Below are 16,197 nucleotides of genomic sequence, written 5' to 3'. Positions count from 1 at the left end.
GTTGTGGTTCGTGGTTCATGGTTGGTGAAACATAAAATAAAAATAATCACGGTAGTACAAGAGATTTTCACTTTATAGATGTTAAAAATATTTTTGCTAATGTGCTCTTTGTTTGTTCACATGATGATCAAATCATGGTTTTAAAAAATGAACCGAACCGGCCGGTTCGACTGGTTCAACCAAGAACTAGGTACCAGTCCAATAAAACCTACCAAAATCAGTAAAACCAGGAACTAGAGGCAAATCCGGTTTTGCCTCAATCCGGTTTTTAAAACCATGGATCAAATAATAAGGATTGAATGATATTTGAATTAACATAACATGATATGGCCATTAACTCCTAAAAGATTGACTTAAGTGGGGCAAAGTGGGAGCCTAACACTTTCATATCTCATAACCTAGGCTCCAATATTAGAGCAATGGTTCTAAATTAGGGAATTATCCAATGTATTTTACATTTTTAAATGTAACTAAGAACCAAATCCATTTAACTTTTCTTACTTTGTAAATAAAAAATAACTTCTTGTAATTTATGTTTTTCATTCTATACATGTAATTTGAAATCTCTTAATGAAAATAATTATTTATTTCATTTACATTTCCAAATAAATAAGTAACAATTCCAAAATGTAGAAACCCCAATCTAGGTGTAAGATATTACTGGTACGGTCATCACCTAGAGACTTATCTTGATCCCCTGTCTAAGTTGTGATTTCTCACTGGGGACAAACCTAAGATTTTAAGCTAGCGGGGGCCAGAGTATAAAGAAAGAAGGAAAAAAAAAACTCTAAATATGCATCCATATAATATTAAAAATTATAAATACACAAAATTGTTGATTCTAGACACATTAAGATGCAATCATTTACCAACAAAAACAAATTTTTTTTTTTTTTTTAATACTAGGATAGCTAGGATTTTGGGGGGGGGGGGGGTTGAAATTAGAGCATTCACAATAGTGGTGCTAAAAATTTAGTTTTTCCCACTTCAAAAAACTAATTTATCTATTTTACCACCTCACTTTACAATACACTCAATGTTCTATTTATTTTTTTTTATCACTTCATTTAAAATAATATTAAAAAGTCATTAAAATAATTAATGAAGAACGAGAATTTGAGTTTTTTAATTGAAGAAAGAGATATAATCTTGATAAAATATTGTATTTTATTTTTAAAAACTTGCTATAGTCAACTGATATTTATACCAATTTATTGTAATTGCAAAAAATTTAGCTTTAGCTTCTCCTATAACACATGATTTTTTTTTTTTTTTTTGGTAAAATAGTTTTTTTTTTGCTAAAATACAATCACTATTGTGATTGTTTTTGTTAAATTTTTGGGTTGGATAGTTGCTATTTAAATTAGGCTAGCTAGACTGATAGGAAGAAGGGGGCCTAAGGTTTTGGAAAGGGGGTCAACTATAAAAATAAAATATATAATAACTATAAGAAAAATTGGACCCAGGGGGGGCTCGAGCCCCCACTTGGGTCCGTTCCTATTTCTCACAACTGTATGTGCAATGAACCTGCAAACCAAATTCTACTTAGTTTTGAATTTGTGCACATACTAGTACCAAACTTATATATATATATATATATATATATATATATATATATATATGATGCACTCATGACACACATTAACCATCCATTTAAGGAAAATTTTTATGGGAAATTGAAAAGCTAACAAAAAGTTTGTCAACTTTTTTAATTTCCTATAAAAATTTTCCTAAAATGTTTTGCTAATGAATATCCTAAGAGCACATTAGCAAAACTCTCTCTCTCTCTCTCTCTCTCTCTCTCTCTCTATATATATATATATATATAGTTAGTTAGTAATATACGGTACACGTATAATACATTAAGTATACAGACGGGTATAGATTGGTATCTTTTTAAAAGGACCATTTCAAAAATTTGGCAAAAAAAACACAAAAACGGAAAATACACGGTATGTGTCTAGTACGAGTATAATATGTTTATATTTTAAAATATCGCAATAAAAATAACATTAAGCATATAATTTTTTTAAAGATAAATGCAATAATTCAATATATAAAAAATTCTCAACAATTTAATTGAAATAATATGCTAAATAAAAGATTTGGGGGAAAATGTAAAGAAATAAGATATATTAAAGAGAAATACTATATCTAAAATATTTTCATAACAAATTCAAAGTAGTAGATTGTTATTGTTTGTTATGAGTTGACAAAAAAATAATTTAAGTTGTGGATTTAAATTAGAATCAATATAACAGTTTATCACCTATGATTTGTTATGAAATTAAGTACTCTCGAAGTATAGTAAAATTGTATTCTCTCCTCTCACATTGATAATGAACCCTATTATGAATTTAATGAGTGGATCACACCATAAATGTGAGAAAATGAAGCATTATTCACCATATTTTAGGAGTATCTAAGACTTATTCTATTATGAACATAACCAAGACGTATCTAAGACTTATTTGGTAAAAAAAAAAGACTTATTCTATTATGAAAATCTTGTGAACATAACTAATTTTTAATATTAAACTAGCCGCGAACTCACGCGTTGCGCGTGATAATTATTTTTATGGTGGTTTTATTAAATTTTATTTTACAATTTAAACTAATCTAATAATGAGTAATGTATTTCGTAATTATATTTTTATTTATTATAGGAATAATCATAAATGTAATATAGGAACAATCCAAAGCACCAAAAAAACGTAAAATAAAAAAAATTAATAAAACTTAACAATGATTAATTGAACCAATATTATGCTAAAATTTTGTTTTTGATAATCTATTAAGGTTATTTTCTTTGTAGAAATTATAATTTTGGCCACCCAAAACATATTATCAAATAAACAATTATTAGCAAAATCTAAGAATTAAATTTCTATACATGCATTGTTATAAAATAATAATAATAATATTGCAAAAGTTAAAATTTGTCACCTATCGGATTATTTTCGTTTGGCTAACATTTACTTTTCTTTAAATAAATGGCATTATAGAGTACTTCTAATACAACTATTAAGAGTACTTTGTCCACCACAAATGATTAGAAAATAAACAAAAATTAGTAAAGTCTCATAGTTTAACATCTAAATTGAGCACTATAAAAAATCATGCTATGTAACAAAATAAATACCAAATTATCCAAATCATGCTATGTAATACAATAATATTATATTTTTATATGCTATATTTAATTCTTTAAAATGCAATAGGATAACATTTAACAATCAAAGAGAATAAAAAATAAAAAAACACAACAACAACAATTTAAAAAACAAAACTAAATCACAATTTAAAAAACAAAACTAAATCGCATTAACCCAAAAATAGAGTTTTAAAGAATATAAAAAATTATCAACCTAAAGTAGAGATGCAAGAAAAATAAAAAAAATAAAAAAAATCCACCAAAAAATTTAGAGAGAGAGAAAGGGAACATTTTTTATTGTGAGGGAAAACTATACATAGAATAGAAGAGATAGTGACAAATTTATAGTAAGAGAATGTGAATAAGAAGAGACAAAAATAAAAGAAGATGAATAAGAGGTGGGCTGGATTAATTATACAAAATTATTATAGGGTGATAGTAGAAGTAAATAAATAAGTAGTGGGCTGTATTTATAGGGCTGAAAATTGTAAAAACCATTTTAAAATTGTAGAATAAATTATATTTAAAAAAGAAAAAGAAAAAGAATGACGTGGCAGTTGATGTGGCGCAATGTGAGAACAGCAGCATTAAACGCTACGCTTCAGCTTTTAGTAATATATAGATATAGATATAGATTGGGAGAACGTAAAAGAGATTTAGGGTCCATTTGGATACCGCTTATCTATATATATATATATATATATATAAAACCGAAGTTTTTGAAGCTTCCATAATTTTCCATGTTAGCACATTTTTTAAATATAATATAAAAAACTGAAGTTTTTGAAACTTCCACAATTTTCCATGTCAGCACATTTTTTAAATATAATATAAAAACAAATTTTAAAAAAAAAAAAAAAACATAAGACTGATGTCATGGGAAATTCAGCCGCATAGTAGTAATATATAAATCTCTTAAAACCTAAACCTAAACGTAAGGACTAAATATTTATGCGCCTTCTCTTGCATAAACCAAATACATCAGGAAAGCAAGACCTACTGGTTTATGGAGAAGTTGTACATAGGTTTTCGTTTATGGAACAGTTGTAAATATTTATACCTTTGAACTTCTCTTGCTTTCCTCATGCTTCACAGATTTGACTGGTCTTCAAGTTATAGTATACCAATTGAATAGCTTTATTTTACTAATACTTCTGTCATTCTTTGCAGTCTCATGCTTCACAGATTCTTGGTTTTAAATTTCAATATGAACTGATTCCAATTTTTTCCAAGGTAAGGATGTGTCGTAGGTTGACTGGTCTTCAAGTTATAGTATACTAATTGAATAGCTTTATTTTACTAATACGTTTGTCATTCTTTGCAGTCTCATGCTTCACAGATTCTTGGTTTTAAATTTCAATATTATCAGCGTATGGAAGTAAATAGTCCTATACCGCAAGATTCTTGGTTTTACATCAGTTCTTTATCTCAAAGATAAGGCTTTTATTTCTACCGCAAGAACTATTTAGGTATGTATCTCTTGCAAGCACACATGAACTTAAATTGTCTTTTAATATATGCATGCTTTATTATTTTCCAATAGTTTTTCCGTGCATCGCACGGATTAGCGACTAGTTTTGTTAAAAATTAAAAACTGAAAACTGAAAACACAGAAGTAAAATAATTTTTTAATATGTAAATAGTATCATAGACCCATTTTTAATGTTTTCTTTTAATAAAATGGTTATAGGTCTTATAAATAGTGCGTGAATAATAATTTTATGTACGTAAATAATAATTTTGACTCTACCCAAAAATACGTGCATATAAAATAAAAAAATAAAAAATAAACGCCAGGCGCAGATGTGCTGACTTTTTCGACCGGATCCAACAGTCACTTAATGGTTGGCAAATTTTTTTTTTTTTTTTTTTAAAGCAGCTTCTTTGATTTTGATTTTTTATTATTATTATTATTTTGAAGAGATGAACGGCAGCTTTTGACTACTCCTAGACTACTAGCTTTGTGAATTTTTGAGTCTTTGACGTCCAGTCAACAATTATTTTATCCTTCAAACGACTATTTAGCAGAGTGACAGACGTATTTCACTAGCGAATATAACTTAGCGCTATTGAACGTAGGTTAAACTCTTAGAGGAAGTTTGGATTCGGATTATGGGTATGTTTGGATTGAATTTATTTTGCTAAAATTGAAAACTAAAAATATTGTAGTAAAATAATTTTTAAATGTGTGAATAGTATCGTAGGACCTATTTTTAATGAAAAAATTGCTAAAAAGTGGAATTTGTGAATCCGTGAACAATGCACTTCTACACTGTTTACAGAAGACCGGTCAACAATTACGGCTGAAAAGGCAACAAAAAAAAAAAAAAAAAAAAAAAAAAAAAAAAAAAAAAAAGAGAAAACGCTTTAGACGCAGACACAGCCCTTATAGAGGAAGTTTGGATTTGGATTACACATCCATTACGCTTAACTACTAACTTTTTTTTTTTTGATGAATACGCTTAACTACTAACTAGATTATATATATATATATATACACATATACATATGGGGTAAAATTAGAAATTTTTGTTTGGAAGAACCGAAATTAAACTATTATTTTGAATCACCATTCAAGTAAAAAATCAAAGCATTATGAGGGCATTATATCTTTCTAAATCTTTTTGAGTATACACAAATTTTCTAATTTGCAATGCACATATATAAAAAATGTTTTTGTAAAAAAAAAAAAAAAAAAAAAAGGGACTCAGCATCTTGACCTTAAAGTGGCAACGTGGCATTATGCTATAAGAGTAAAACATTTGGCATCAAATTTAGCTCCTCTTTAAAGAATCGAATAACTAAACATACCAATATAACAAGAAAAGTGTATTCATCAACTGATAATCAATTGCCTTTAAAAATTAAAAAAAAAAATGAAAGTCATAAACCACAAGATAAATAAATAGAAATTGAACTGAAATATAAATAGTAAAGACAAGAAAATTTTTGAAAATCTCTCAAGATTTTAAAACTATTTTCCCTTAACTTCAAATAAGAAAACTCCTTATTAAGAAAAAGAAAGTAATTGAATAAGAACGTGACTATGAGACCACTAAATGGATGGAAGTCAATGAATTAAGTGTGAGACTAGAAAACTTACACCAAATTGAGAGTCTTTTAGAATTGAGTGGTTCATGGCTGAAGTAAAGTACTGGGAAAGGGAAATTACTAGAAAGTAGAAAATGAAAAAGAAGCTAGTAAAAAAAATATATAAAAACAAAAAGGAAGAAGTTAATTTGCTAGTGGCTACGTGTTTGGGAAAGTAATTTGAGGTTTGAAAGGGACATGGAAAGGTCGGGCCATGTCGTGGGGGGGCCAGCTCATTAAAAAAGACATTGACTCACATTTTTACCTAGATTTTACCTATAATAAATTGTTTTGTAAAATTTCCCTATTTTTTAATCGACCTATAAAATTGTATAGTCAACCATGGAAGCATGCAGCTTTGTTTCTAATTATAATTATGCCGGCATTCATGGAATTAGCGTTATCCAGACTAAACTTCAAGCTTCGTCCAAGCTAGACCATGAACCCACGCTATTTACTGCATCATTATCACTTAACTATTGCATGATGGGGAGATTTTTTTAAGGAATTAGAATTTTAAAAATCATGTGGGCATTTGAAATAGGTGTACATAAAGATGACAAATGTTAAAATATATCTAGAAAGCGATGCAGCATTCTAACATATTAATATTTAATTGATCGTAGCTAGACTGCCAAATGAGTGAGGACATTACATTATACATAGTTATAGAGGTTAGAACACCCCTAGTTTTAACTTCTTGGAAAATGTTAAATACTATACATAAAAAGGAAAAGTACATAGGATTCCTCTATATAACAAAAATAATCATAAAAATAAAAATAAATAAGAATTACACCTTATTATATGTTTTCTATATTCCTAACATTGTATACCTAATTTTTGTCAATTGGACATTATAACCAATTGATATATAAACTCATGTTTTTCTAAAATTTGGAAATTCACAAATACTATAGATTTTTACATTTAATTGATGGGATTTGTTTGTTTGTTTAGACCTCTTAAAAACAAATTGTTTAACCTAAAAAATTAGCCAATTAGTTATTTAGGTTAATTATGAGATCTAGGTTAAATAGTAATAAATCATATCATGCACAGAGAAAAAGTGAATAACACAACGATATAATTACCTAGGAAAACCAATGAAACCAATAGTTTCAAGGTAAAAACCTAAGGAGTCTTTAGCCTAGCTATCTTCAAGATAAACAAAACCACTATGATAGAATGAAAGTTTACAATAGATTTAAACCATAAATCTAAAGGTATCTCAAGTAGAACTTACGAACACGACCACGTGCAGCTCTGACTCCATGGACTCTTCTATCTCGAATTTGCTGAATACAAACTCCCATGCTTGTGATATTGAGATCCCACTCAAAGGTTTAACAACACAAACTCTCCAATTTATGACTCCAATACCACCCTTGAAGGTTTAAATTATCAACTGTGTATGATCTTGTTGCAGCAACTTCAAATTTACTGATTCTAATGATATGAGAATGATTTCTGATAGTGACTTTGAAATGAAAAGACACAACACCTTTTAGATCTCATAAGAGCACTTCCAAAGTCTTCACAAACGTGCCTTAGGGTTTCCTTTAAATATGATGTGAAATAGATTTTAAACCCTAATCACTTAATGGGCTTATGGACTATTGGGCCGAAATTAAAATTTGCAGAATTCACATCTCGATCGACCGAACCATAGTCTCGATCGGTCGAACCTTGCATGTTTTGAATTCTTCTTTCCGTAACTTCCTTTTTATTGTATTCTGACTTACAACACCTTGAGTATTATCTAAAAAATCCTCTAGGCTCTAAGATCTATATCTAGACAAGTTTGTGCTCACGGTTTACCAATTGTTTTAAACTTTTAAAACCTGACAAGATTGTTATTGATTTTTAGTCTTTTATTATTTTGCAAACACGTAGAATATAGATAAGATAGATTTTTTTTTTTGATAATTTAGATAAGATAGTTATTCATCTTGATCTTTCATCCTCTTGATATTTTATGAGTTGAGCATTGGGTTCCACTCATCTTAGTCTATCTGGACTAGAAAGCCCAAAGTTGTTGCACTGTTATCGGTAGTTGACCTTAGTTGAGGACTTCGTTAATTCAATGACAAAATTACACTCCAAAAAATTATGAGGTCCTATTCTATCCGTTGGATTCATGCTAAAAAGTCTAGTAAAACTTTTTTTCCCAAATTTACTTCATCAAATACAACTAAAACATGCAAATCAAGTTCAATTTATAGTGCTTTTTTCTTCTTTTTTTTTTCTTTTTTTTTTTTATAATTTGAATTTTTTATAATATGTCTTTTTTTATGTGCAATGCACATGACCAAACTTAACCACACTTAATCCCACCAACCCCAATTAACTACACCCTTATTTTATTGATTAAAAAAAACAGGCTGAAACCTATTTCTATTTCATACTACACTTAAAAAGTAAGTATTAAAACTTCCGCTATCTCAACAAGGTGTTTAAAAGGACTTGAATTTGAATTTGAACTTAAATGACTTCAATAGAGAATGAGAGGGCACATTTTATTTTGTTTTCTTCTATTGATAAAATTTATGATTACTGATTGAACTTAACAACAACATATGAAATGGATTTCAATTAGAGTGGCCAACATTAAAAGGTGAAATTCTCCATCAAACAACATCTCACAGTATGATTTGCGATGTCATTGGGGTTGTTGAGGGATTAGAGTAGCCTTAATTTTACTTACCTATTTCTTTTTTTCTACACTCATCTATATCTATATATATCTAAAAGCTAAAGTGTAGCATTTAGAGCATCCACAGCAGTAAAGCCAAATTTTTAGCTTTTTAGCACTACAAAAAATCACTTTATCTATTTTACCTTCTCACATCCAACAACAGTGGTTTTATTTTAGCTTTTAACATAATAAAATAATATAAACACTATAATAAAATAATATTTCATTCAACCACCAAAACACAACCACAACCAAAAGTAGTGTGAACGCATGGTGGACATTAGGCGAAACACAGAGAGGTAATGAGGAGAGAGACAAAAGCAATATGAACGCAAAATAATTTTTTTTTCTTTTTTACCTTTCAACTACAATGCACAACCAAAAGTAGTTGTGCACTATAGTTGTGGAGCCAAAAAATATCGTTTTGGCTCCACTATTGCAGGGTACATTTTCATATCTAGTGGTGCTAACCACCAAAACACAACCGCAACCAAAAGTAGTGTGAACGCATGGTGGACATTAGAAGAAACATAGAGAGGTAGTGAAGAGAGAGACAAAAGCAGTATGAACGCAAAATAAATTTTTTTTTTTCTTTTTTACCTTTCAGCTAGAGTGCATAGCCAAAAGTAGCTGTGCATTGTAGCTGTGGAGCCAAAAAAATATAGCTTTGGCTCCACTATTGCAGGGTACATTTTTATATTTAGTGATGTTAATAACCAAAACACAACCACAAACAAAAGTAGTGTGAACGCATAGTAGACATTGGGAGAGACACGAAGAGGTAGTGAGGAGAGAGACAAAAGTAGTGTGAATGCAAAATAAAAAATAAAAATAAAAATTTTACCTTTCAGCTACAGTGCATAGCCAAAAGTAGCTGTGCACCATAGCTATGGAGCCAAAAAATATAGTTTTGGCTCCACTATTGCAAGGTACATTTTGATATTTAGTGGTGCTAAAAATAGCTATATAGCTATTTAGCACCACTATTGCTAGTGCTTTTATTGTTGCTACGCTTCAGTTGAGTCACATCATCGATCATGTCACCCTTTTTTTTCCTTCATTTTTTAAACAATATTAATATATAAATAAATAGTGCAACTTTACACATTCTATAACTCATAAAATCCAACTCACTATGAATAACCATAGACATTCTTTAACTCATTAAATCCAACTCCCCATTAATTTTGCCTTCTTCCAATTCTCAACTCTTCATTTTCCCCTTCAAAACCGTTTTGCTCTTTTGAAGTTCAAACCCTTCAATTGCCACTCCTATGATTAAATATGTTATTTTTAACACTATAAATTTCCAATTGCTCTCTCTACCTCCTTCTTTGCAAAAGTTGCCAAAGTGGCATCATATTTGGAAAGTCCATTTGAGGTGTATTCTTTCCCTTCTTATTTTTTCTTTTCCCCCAACTTCGGTTTTTCCATTGGATTTCTAAAGTTTATGGATGATATGTTTTTTTGTGGGCTACCAACAATGTGATCACTTTGGGGCTATGAGTGGCTAGGATTGGTTTGTCAGTTATTAGAAGGGTTTTCAAGAATTAGAAATCTTTACAACAACTTCTTACTTTATATTCATGTTGTACCATTTTTATTTTATATTTTTGTTTTTTACCCATTCAATTTGTTTATCTTTGACATTTTAGTTTTCTTAAATTTGAAATTTGTTTAACTCTATGTATAAAAAAAATTAAAAAAATCCAAAGTTTAATGTATTTAGCTCTGTTAGTTTTGAAATAATAATAGAGTATACGTTGTAACTACACTCTAATTACTGCTTTCATATTTTTCAACTCAATGGTTCTTTTTTGTTGTAGGACCTTTCACAATTTCTGTTTGGTTTCAACAAATATTATTTTTAGCACACTTTTTCTTATTATGTGCAACACATAAAAATTTGATCTTGCTGTCCAATAGACAATAGTAAATCTCAAAACATGATCGGGGGATTAATTTTTATTTGATTTTGATAATGTTAAATGTGAAATATGGTTCTTGCAGGGTTTAGGATCATTGACCTTGGTACATGAGAGTTTGACAATGAAAGTTTCTTAAGTAGTTAGAGACATTTCTAAGAAACTTTAAGGGAAGAAAGAAAGTTTTTTTTTTCAATACTTCCATTATTATACTCTTCCATCCCAATTTGTTTGTCCTATTTGAAAAGTCAAATTTTTTAAGAGAACATCATTTATTATTTTGTTCAGCTTATAAAAATGTATAAGTTTACAAAACTACCCTTAAATAAATTTATTAGATTTTTTTCTTTAAAAGAGTTATTCTTAATGAGGCAACTAAAAAGGTGCTCCAATTAGATTGATTTTTTTAAATATTTGTTAGTTTTCTTTTCAAATAGTTTTGAAAATAAAGTAGGGTATAATAAGAACATTAGTAAATTCGTAACTTTTATTTTTAGAAATATGACAAAATTTTGGGATATCTCAAAATAAAATAGAAGACAAACAAACTGGGACAGAGGGAGTATATAGTATAGATATGTATAAACATTGTTTTTGATATTTGATTCTTCATTGATTTCATGATTTAGTTATTTTAAAAAAAAAAAAAACCCAAAATAATAGAACGGAAATGGATAATACTTTTAAAAATAGTTCAATTTTTAAGAAGAACAAATTATTGCATTGCACTGCACTAATAACAGTTTTGTCAATTTTTAAGAAGAACAAATTATTGCATTGCACTGCACTAATAACAGTTCTGTGGTCCAGATTGACAGCTTTGAAATACAGTAATAAATCCAAAACTCTCATTTTCGGACAAGTAATACTGAAGGTGAAAGAAATGACTCCATTGAGGGAGGAACTTAAACAAGTGAATAGCATAGTGAAACTTCAATGTCTTTCCTCTCAGCTATATATATATATAGGAAGCATTTTCTATGCAACAAACAAACATATAGCAAAACCAGCAAAGGGGAAGCGCACGGAGATATGGAGAAGAACAACAAGGCCGTTACAACAGATGAGCCTCAGATAAACTACAGAGGAGTTAAAGCCATGCCATTTGTTATAGGTAAGAAAAGAAAAGGGAAAGAGAGGAAGAGCATAATCCTAAAACATTAATTTTTTTTTTCTTCTTATATTTGATGGCCAATAATGCAGGCAATGAGACTTTTGAGAAGCTAGGGACCCTTGGCACATCAACAAACCTCTTGGTCTATTTCACTACTGTGTTCAACATGAAGAGCATCAGTGCCACACTTCTTATCAACATCTTCAATGGTACCACCAACTTTGCTACCTTACTTGGAGCTTTCCTCTGTGATACTTTGGCCGTTACAACACGTTGGGTTTTGCCTCAGTCGCCTCTTTTTTGGTACTGCTATTGCACTACTATTTACAATCTTTCATGTGAAGTTTAAACATAGTTTTAGATAAGAATGTGTGCTTCCTGTAAGAAATTGAAAACAACCATAACAAAACTGATGCCAAACTAAGTTTAGCATCATGTTCCAATAGTGTACAGACTCATATTATTTAAAACTTCAAATAACATGACACTGGATACTCTTCTAAATTAATAATATCTAATTTGAACCATGAAAATGAACCATTTCAAATGGAGAATATCCATTTCCGTAAACTTTTCATCTGTGACTTTTTCCATTGGATACCTTGCATCTCTAATCTTTTTTATTTTCTATTTTTTGCTTAAAAGGGGATGCTTGTACTGTGTCTGACTGCAGCAATTGCAAAACTGCATCCTCCCCACTGTGAAACAAAAGGGATAAGGAATTGCCCTGGACCAACACCATGGCAAATGGCTTTTCTATTAAGCAGCCTGGGACTACTTGTTGTAGGGGCTGGTGGCATTAGACCGTGTAACTTGGCCTTTGGTGCTGACCAATTCAATCCCAACACTGAATCTGGAAAGAGGGGAATCAGCAGCTTCTTCAATTGGTACTACTTCACCTTCACTTTTGCCATGATGGTATCTTCAACATTCATTGTATACGTGCAATCCGGTGTGAGCTGGGCCTGGGGGTTGGCGATTCCTACTTTCCTGATGCTCTTATCATGTGTACTCTTCTTTGTTGGTACACGAATTTATGTGATTCTAAAACCCGAGGGTAGTCCTTTGGCAAACATAGTGCAGGTTATAGTGGCCGCAGTCAAGAAGAGGCAATTGAAACTACCAGAGCAACCATGGCTCTCCCTTTTTAACCATATTTCCACAAGTACCATCAACTCCAAGCTTCCTTACACGGACCAGTTCAGGTAACAGAAACTGCTCATCTACTAAAGTAAATTTGGCTCTTTGAAACTCTATGCCTCTTGCCATTTTTATTAGTCTCGTACCTCAAAAATTGATTGTGAGACCACGCATCATACATGTAACGAAAATCATAATTACCACTAAAGTGCTCCACTATATGTTCTACCAAGTGCATATACGAATATTTGTTTATTTCCATTTTAAATTTAGATTACTTTATATGAAACAAATAATAAAAAATGAAAGAAAGAAAGAGACAAAGACATGTAATATTGGTAAGCAATTATTGATGGAGTATAAAGTAGAAGAACATATATAAGATTTCTATTCATCACACATCTATACATTTTTCAAGTTGTGTATTAAGACTATTCTACCTTTAGGACACACTCAACAAAGTCCAATTATACATTAATTCTTTTTTCTTTAGTTGACATGGCCCACGAAATCTGCAATAACCAACCAAGGCAATGATTTTCTCAGGTTTCTAGATAAAGCTGCAATCAGAACCCCTGAAGACCAAGTAAAATCTGACGGATCAGCAGCCAATCCATGGAGACTTTGCAGTATGCAGCAAGTGGAACAAGTAAAATGCGTGATGAGAGTGATTCCCATATGGGTCTCAGCCAGTGTATACTGTATTGTCCTGGTCCAACAACAAACATACGCAGTATTCCAAGCCCTCCAATTTGATAGACGCCTTGGCAATACCAATTTCGACATCCCTGCTGCCTCCTACACTGTTTTCAACATGCTTGCCTTCACTATCTGGATACCGATCTATGACCGTATCATAGTCCCAATACTAAGAAGGTTCACAGGCAAAGAAGGTGGCATCACAGTCCTGCAAAAGATGGGTGTTGGCATGGTTCTTGCCATAATCACCATGCTTGTGTCAGCAGTTGTTGAAGAAAGGAGAAGAACATTGGCTCTCAATAAACCAGTAGGTATAGAACCAAGAAGAGGTGCAATTTCATCTCTTTCTGGTATGTGGTTGGTGCCACAGCTATCACTGGTAGGACTTTCTGAAGCATTTACCGTCATTGCTGGAGTTGAATTCAATTACAAGCAATTCCCAGAAAACATGAGAAGCATTGGTGGGTCTTTCTTATTTGTTGGTTTTGCTTTGTCCAATTACTTGAGTAGTTTCTTGGTGTCAGTGGTTCACAGGACTACTTCTGGAGCTGCAACTGGGCAATGGTTGCCTCAAGGTCTTAACAAGGGAAGATTGGATTACTTTTATTACTTGATTGCTGCAATAGAGGTAGTAAACTTTGGTTACTTCATAATGTGTGCAAAGTGGTACAAGTACAAAGGAAGTGGCACCAGTGTTCATGAAGTTGACAAGGGGAAAATGCAGTCCGAAAAAGAAAAACCTCTTGTTTGAAACATTATTTGGTTAGAGATTTCTAATATTGTTGTTTAAGTGTTATGGAAATATGTGTGGGTTAAAAAATATTGTGGAAATATGTGTTTCATTATTTAAACACTATAAACTGTTTTTTAACAATTGTACCCACTACCCAGCCCTCCCCTGCATTGAGAACCGAAGGCAAATCTAGTTTTGGCCTAATCCGGTTTCTAAAACCATGGATCAAGTAATAAGGATTGAATAATATTTGAATTAACATAACATGATATGGCCATTAACTCCTAAAAGATTGACTTAAGTGGGGCAAAGTGGGTGCCTAACACTTTCATATCTCATAACCCAGGCTCCAATATTAGAGCAATGGTTCTAAATTAGTTAATTATCCAATGTAATTTTACATTTTCAAATGTAAATAAGAACCAAATTTATTTAACTTTTTTACATTGTAAATAAATAATAATTTCTTGTAATTTCTGTTTTTCATTCTATACAATGTAATTTGAAATCTCTTAATGAAAATGAGTATGTATTTCATTTACATTTCTAGATTTCTTGTTTTTAACCTTAAATAAATAAGTGACGACTCCAAAATGTAAAAACCTCGATCTAAGTGTAAGATATTACCAGTAGGGTCATCACCTAGAGACTTTTCTTGATCCCTTGCCTAAGTTGTGGTTTCTCATTCTCACAACTGTATGTGCACGAAATGAACCTACAAACCAAGTTCTACTTCGTTTTGAATTTATGCACATGCTAGTACCAACCTTATAATATATATATATATATATATATCTTTGTGTGTGTGGGGGTGTTTAGGTCCAGAAAATCAGTATTGGCCTACTTAACTAAGGCCTAAGATCGGCCTAAGTAACCAAAGTTAGCCCATAAGATGGAAGTGGACCTCAGACCCAGTTGGAGTGAGCCTAACCTGACAACATGTGTATTAGGACATAGAAATTATCGTTCGAGGGAATCCCATAGTGCTCGGCCTACTACCATTGATAAGGAGGTGGGAAATAAATGAATAAATGATTAAACTAAAGTCGGTTGCCAAGAGTTGTTAGTGCCTTTGGGGAACTCTCTACCGAATGCTATTTGGCGTCTGGAACAAGTTTCAAAGGAATCCTTAAAATGCATGATGGTTTCTTGGGATTTTGGCAAAAGTGGAGATGCATGAGAATTGGTGAAACAATAATGATTAGTATCCCACTAAAGAGAGACTATATAAGGAGAGGGAAGGCAAACAAGGGGGGTTGGTTGAAAAAAAAAACTGGATTAATTGGAAAAAATTAGGAAAAGAATGGAAAAAGAGACAGGGGGTGTGAGTAAAGAAGGAAGAAGAAGGACTACCACAGGGTGAGGCGTGTAGGTCTAAAAGTTCACAGAAAAGATACAAATTGGACCATCTAGTTGGTGTTTGGAGCCATACCCATAGGATTATTAGGAAACCCACTAATAAATAAATTGGGGGCCCAAATCCTTGGCCCAAGACAATAATTCTCATAGGCTTGTGGACCACAATTGGCACCATCTGTGGGGATCTACTCAACTGGAGGCTTTGAGTTAGCTTGATATCGTCCAATTGTGGAGGGTTCGCATTCTGATGAAGGCTCTGTTGAAGGAAATCATTAGAGGGCTTCC

At 31.3% G+C, this 16,197-nt stretch overlaps 1 pseudogene; it reads left to right on the top strand.

Annotated features, from left to right (window-relative positions):
* The first annotated feature begins 11,848 nt into the window (after positions 1-11,848).
* LOC115965826 lies at positions 11,849-14,651 on the top strand (annotated as a pseudogene).
* Positions 14,652-16,197: the final 1,546 nt, after the last annotated feature.

The sequence above is a fragment of the Quercus lobata genome, chromosome 10, assembly GCF_001633185.2.
Source record: "Quercus lobata isolate SW786 chromosome 10, ValleyOak3.0 Primary Assembly, whole genome shotgun sequence".
Taxonomy (NCBI): Eukaryota; Viridiplantae; Streptophyta; class Magnoliopsida; order Fagales; family Fagaceae; genus Quercus; species Quercus lobata.
The sequence above is the reverse complement of the archived record's forward strand: the minus strand, read 5'-3'. Positions and strand labels throughout refer to the sequence as shown.